A 7209-nucleotide genomic window follows, 5' to 3' on the forward strand; every position below is an offset into this window, starting at 1 on the left:
AAAAAAAGAAGATTTCTTGATAATCAAGGACACCTGTGATCCTGTCTTGCTTTCTAGAGCACAAAGACCTATGGGGCTACTCTCCCTTCTAAAGTAAAATGCCTATGATCCATAAGAAGCTCCAATCCCTCTATTCCTCACCCTGAAGAAAGAAAGAGAGAAAGAACATTAAGCACCAGCAGATCAGCTGCTCTGTTTCTTTTTTAAAGAGCTGAGGTTGTTGCTATTTAACATAAAACCTTTTGACCTTACGACTGTGGCTGCTTTGAAACACCAAGCTATTTAATGATGCAAATTACAAACAGAGAGAGAACATCAGAAGAATCTGCCTGGAAATTAGCTTGTTTGACTGAAAATTAGCTAGTTTAATCGAACTTGCAGTGAGGAGGTTTTCTATTAAGAAGCCCAATGTGGAGTTTTTTTTTTAAATTTTCTATTTGTGTAATCCTAGACTGAGTGGAATATTTGGAAGTGTTACAAAGTAAGATGCAAAGCAGTATGCACAACACTATGTTTATAATGTGAACAGAGTTAGGTCTAAAATGTTTCAAGAGCCACATCACAAATTAATTAATATTAACTCATAGCCTATTTACATCTGAATGCAAGCAGACCAAGTAAATACTGTGGGTCCAAATTCTGTCCTCTGCTTTATTGGTGAAGTTAATGGTGTAATTAAAGGTACGCCATAGACCTCAGCCATATTGTATCCCTATATATGGATACGTGCATGCAGATTTTGACAAAGATTTCATCCTGTTGAAAAGGAAGCTGGCCCTCCTCTGTCTTTGGGTCATAGATTCGTACCTCTGCATTTCTTTGTGGTGTCCAATTCATCAGTAAGGGAGGTGGTGGAGGTAGTGTGTTTCAGATGGAGGACAGGATGGACAAGGTGCAGTAGCCACTGGCAGTTAACTGGGGTAAGACAGAGTAGCTCCTGCAGATTGTTTGATATTCACTGATTTAGGGACAAACCTAAATATGTGTAATACCTAAATATCTATAGATATATTCATATTTCCCTGTGTCACAAGTTCTTGCACCCATCACTCAGTCATGGGCATGTACCTGAACAAAGGTATTCTTATTAAGATTTCCTACTTTGGAGTCTCTTCTTGTGGGTTTGCCCAGGGGAAGAGATAATGTGAACCTATATATTTAAAGGCAAGAGCAAATCTTGTACCTTTCTTACTACCAGTTTTCTAAGGCCCTTCTGACACTAAATGTCATATATTACTTTTGAACCCACACATCCCTTTCATTCACTTCAGCTGGTGTTTTGTTGCAAAACTGAGGGCAGAATGTGGTTCTAAAACAAGTCCAGATACCACACGTTCGTCTTTAAAAGTAGTATTATATTTGCTATGCTGGCTACTAGGTCTGCTTTAAATATCTCTCTTTAACTCCATCTCCCAGATTTTCTATATAATGACAGCACCAATGTAATTCTCTTTAGTGCATTTGTATTTCCACCCTGGTACATATAAGAACAGAAGACTTCAGTGTTTCTGTCATCAGAAAAATGGTTATACTTTGTAAAGAGTGTGTTTAAGTCTTGCAATTAATAATAAAGGTCATACCATTAAAGAGTGAAGTAAAATGTCTGACTAAATAGTAAAATAGCTGTAAAAAAGAATTCACACAGAAAGGCCACAGCTTTTAAATGCCTAAAGTTAGACTTGTAAATCCATATTTAGGCATGTAAGCAAAAGAATTTCAAAGATGTTCATGTTTAGCTCCGGTTGACTTCATAGAACTTGTAGGCAATCAGCAGCCCTGAAAAATCAAGTAATTTTCATTTAGGTTGTAGGGGTGCCCTCATTTTAATATTTGGGACAGAAAACAAAGCTCCTATTAAAGTCAATGAGGGTTGATTTGAGTAAGAATTACAGGCTTAGGTGCACAATGAAAACAAATTTCCTGAGTATTTTGTTCGTTTAAAATAGAGTTTTAAAAAAAGGAATGTGTGAAAATTTCTCAAGTATGTTCACAAATTGCTGCAAAATTAAAGCCTAAATGGGACATTTGTGCAGGTTGATTACATTGGGTAACATTTCACACCGCAGATATTTCCATGATTATCTTAATTTTTGTTCAGAAAACCAGAGCATCTGCTCTACCCTACTACATAACAGTCATTGATTTTCAGCTGGTCTAACACTACTTTATTCCTGCCTTCATTTGATTCAGAAGATACCATACCAAGGATCTCTTATAGCCAAAGCATCTATAGATATATTCATATTTCCAATTATGTTTAGAGCCATGCTGCAGATGAAGACGCCCTATCAAAAAACTTTCTTATGCCTAGCCTCTCTACCTTGGTGAACAAAGATATTTATTGCATAGAATTGGGTAAGGAAAGGTGTTTTATTCTTATAATTTTACCTTGAGAATAGTTTTCCAGTAGCACAAGGCAGGAAACATTAAAGAATAAGGGGCAGATATTTTTCATATTTTATCACTAATGCTCCAATTGTGCAGACTGCTGTGTGTAATCACCGGTGTCCATCTCTGAGAGAACTGTGCAAGGTTGGACTGGTCCAGCAAACTTTTTCTATTCAGCATAGCCCTGCTGACTGTGCTACAGAACTGGATGGTATGTGAATCTTTCAGTCCAAACTCAGCTGCTTGGCTGCCCTCCTCTCTTTTTTTGGTTCCTAATGTCATGTCTTTGGCTTCAATATATCTATTAATTGCTTTGCTTACCGACGAGGATTTTCAGGATTCAACAAGGAGCCAGCTTCTCCATTGAAACATAAAACTCTGTAGAAAACTGGAGGTGCAGGACTTGGCTCTTACTGAATTTGCCTGTTTGAGCCATACAGGAATGACTCCTAATAAATAACATGATTTTAAATCTGTTTGACATGTTAATGGATAGTTCAGAACATTTCATTGTGTTTGTATTTGTAGAAAAGCAGCAAATTAGAAACACAAGAGTAGATAATGTAATAAGTTTTAAATTCTATATAGAAATTTAACGTTTTTCTGTAAGTATTTTTCAAACTGTTAAGGTGAAAATGAAATAAGAATATTAATGCACAATAGCAAAATGTGGAGAAGATAAACTCCTCTCTTATCTTTCTATGACTCTTGTCTGTAGCCCTTCACAGTCCATGACCTGCTTAATCTAACTACTAAGACATATACAATAGTTGTGTGCAATTTCTAATGATAATAAAAATGCATCTAAACTTGAAAATATTAATAATCACTTCATGGTTACTAGTTTTAATGTGATTAATAAAGATCTTATGAATCACTGAGAAGTATCTCTGGTGTTTAATAAATATAAGGCATTTATATATATTCTTTAAAAAAAAAAAAACAAAAAACAAACAAACTTATCTTCTCTCTCAAAAAAGACATATATAAAAAGTGAAGAACTTTTAATTTTTCCAGTCACAAGTAGAGTGGAATACATTTGGAGTGGACTAAATTTTACAGTCCCTTTATGTTGTACCTTGTATTTGCTTTGTTTTAGCTATACATTCATACTACTACAGGGCAGAAGTTAACGATAAGACCCCATATCAGTGTGAAGTACAATACTACTTCATTATATGCAAGGAGGCAATGAAAAGACTCATATTATATATATTCTCAACACTCTTCAATGCATTAATTGTAATAGCTGAAATAAATGGCAAAGTTACAGAAGAGAAAACAAAAACTGAATCAGTGAAAACTGCTGGTCTCCGAGATAAACTTAACTATTGACAAGTCTAAATCAATAGAAACGATCTTTTTAAATGAAAGTACAGAGTCAGCTAAGTATTACATTTGCTTACTTAGTTTTCATACTGTTGGCATGCAGGGATTGCTTGACTGCTGACAGTGAGTGACAGAAACTTTCCTTTAGAATATAGTAAAAAAACCCAACCCAAACATTTTACTAAAAAATATATCAAATATTGGGATCCTATCAATTTGGACAGAGATAAATGTTACATGACAAAATGTATGAGGCTTAAGGCACCCAACTTTAAGAGCTTTTTAAACTCGCATCCTCACTGTAAATGAAGCAGGCTGCCACTAATGGAATATACAAGGTGGACTTTAACCGATACCCTTCGCCATGCCAGCAAAAATAAGTTGAAAGCATAAATAAGTGCATGCTTGTGGGTTCCAAATATGGCTGGGAGGATAGAGGGCATTTGAAAAAGTAGTACGTATAGCACATCAACCAAGATTATAATGCAGATGTACCTTTGCATCGTACAACCGAGTTACATATATAATACTTTGAATTAGAACCCCAAGATATAGTTCAGCCTCTGAATGGACAGAAGAAAGCTTAAAGGACCAAACTGAATGGAGGAATATGTACAGTCTGCGTTGTGGCACTGATACAGTAGTTTTATCAACAAGATAATGTAGCATTATTTTGGTGTGTCCTACTTGATCTAATCATACTGCTATCTCCTTCAGGTTGACCATAACATGTAGAAATCAACGTGACCTTCAAATCCAGATACTGAAGTGAAAGGACTGTGCAAAGATTAGGAAAACACCTCTGTAAATATGCATTGCCTGCATGCATAATAAATTCCTTTAAAATAGCATTCCATTATTTCAGTTTTGTGTGTAAAATCATGGGCAACAACTGACCTTCCACTGATACAACAATATCCTGTATTGCCAATCTCAACAGGGCTTCACTTGTGATATATTTTCAGTAGTGGAACAAATTTACAGAGATGAATTATTACATGTATAACTGACATCTTGAAATAGTTGAAAATGTATTTGCTTGAAGGACTGTAGATAGACCTGTTTGCTACTCACCTATTATCTTTAAAACCAACAAATGAAGTCAAGTTTTATATGGACTCTTTCAGTTGCATCGTTGCTACAATTATTTAACTGTCAAGATTTCCTAGGTAATTATACAGAACTCTAGCTCTTTTTTCCCCCTCTATCAGGTATATAATCCTAGGGCTCATTTCAAACTCTATTGTGGGCTTCCACAATCATCGGCTTTGCACAGGACAATTTGCAAAATTAGATTCCATATATTCTGAACTGTAAAAAATAGGCTTCTGTTCTGCATGCATAATAAATTAATAAATTATATAGCCATTTCATGTAAATTTATTTAACTCTTCTTGAAAGTTAACTACTCTTATTAAATGTATGTTTGTCTTTTTAACTATGCATTTAAAGCAGATTCAAGCTGTTGGCCTTTGTCCTACATTTCTCCAGTTTAAAACTCCAATTGTACAAACACTTACTAGTGTGCGTAACTTTCCCCTATTTATAGCCTATACCATTGAAATCAATGGAACTAGTCAAATTATTAAAAATAAACGTGTCTAGGTCACTGAAAGATCAGGACCTAAGTTGGCTGACAGTCATCATTGAGAGACTTATCAAACTAAAGAACTCCAATAAACAGTCCTATTTTTACAGTGAAATTCTAGTCTGTACCGCTTAGAAAAGAGGCAAGAGAGAGTATTTATTCTACAATGGGGGAGTAAACTGTTTTGGATAAAATATCTAAAGCAGTGGTTTTCAATCTGGGGTCCACAGACTATGTCTAAAAGGTCTGCAAAAGATGACATTGACTATGATAAAGTAAAAGTATGTGAATATCCACATGCAATTCAAAGTGCGCAAAATTTCTAAAAGTCCACAAATCAAAAATAAGTTGAAAACCACTAATCTAAATATTCATCTAAACAAGACATTGTAAGTTCTAAAATGTTAGCTTAGGCTGCTTATAGATGTTAACAAAAAAACAAACTGGTGCTTTACTTTAAACTTGGCATGCCCCTGTGCCAAGCCCAGCCCATGCCCAGAAGAAGCATTGCATGAGCTGGATCTGGCTCACCCAATGTCTTGTATAGATCAGGTGCTTTAGTGGGGATTTTTGGTGCTTTTATAAATACCTGATTGAATCTGTAAGCAGCTTTAAACATCCTTTTAATTTTTTATTGCCTGGAACTTCTAGTTCCAGCTGTGGACTAGATGTGAAATTGCTGACCTAACAGGTACCATAAGAAGATCTGCTAATCTTTACCCATGATCATTTTCTCATAATTAGTGAGGCTATTGCAGGTCTGCTCCCCACTCCCATGGTATTTTTCAGCCTGATTTAAAGCATGCAATACCAGCAGCTTCCCAAGAAAGCCCAATCTCATGGTGTTTACGGACAAATTATACTGGCAACAAATTTGGAGTTTTTAAGCAGCCAGAAGTGTGAGTTTGAGTTTAAATAAATGCAACATACAAACCTGCAGAGGTCTGTCCATTACCTGATTCCAGAAAACGAAATGATTATCCTTAGTTTCTTTGGAATATATGTTTTCCCATGCACCTGTAGGATTACCTGCCAAGCAAGATGCAATCTGACAGTTTAAAAATGATTCATTTTTTCACCACAGTTTTTAAGGAGACTGTATGATAGAATGAAGGAGAATAAGAAACTATTAACTAATGTACATCAATAACATTTTACTTATTTGTCATTGGCACATCAGAAGTATTCACGCAACAAACATTCTACTTGTTGTCTTCCCCCTTCCTTGATCAAAGAGAGAGCTGTTGTCAACATTTTTTTCTGTTCTCTTAGTTGCAATTGTCGGGCAAAGATCATCATGCTCTGATTTAGTGTTTTCAAATAAGTGTGCCCTCTGGTGCAGCACTCTATTGAGAGACAACACAGCCCAGGCAGGAGAGTTCAGCATGGCCACTAATAAAACACAAGTGCTGCTTTGTCAGGCCACGAGTGATTACTTGAACAAGTGCCAACCAAGAAACCAAACATTAGAGCTCAGCTCTTCAGACCCTCAAGACAAAGGGCCAATTGACTTTCCTCATTAGTTTTTGTGCCAAACATGTAAACACAGTTTCCTCTCTATCTTTGATGCTCAAAACATGCCAGCTTGTTAACATCTTGGGTGGTATGGTGGTTTATGAGCCTGTAAAGACTATTATGTAGTGGTTGTTTTTGTCCTAATTGAAAAAGATTGGCTTATCCTAAAGGCACCCTGAACCAGCATCTTTCTAGGAATTTATAAATTCCCTCTGTGCTGTTATAGAGTGTTGAAATAATCCAGAAGAATTTTAACAAATTCACACCCCTCCCCTCCACAGATACCATTTCAGACACAGCTCAGAAACTAAAGACGACATGAAAGCATTGTTAGTTATAATTAGTATCAGCCTGGATCATTTTTATAAAATAAATTTTATCTTTGAGAG

Source organism: Alligator sinensis, unplaced genomic scaffold (genome assembly GCF_000455745.1).
Source record: "Alligator sinensis unplaced genomic scaffold, ASM45574v1 scaffold860_1, whole genome shotgun sequence".
NCBI lineage: Eukaryota > Metazoa > Chordata > Crocodylia > Alligatoridae > Alligator > Alligator sinensis.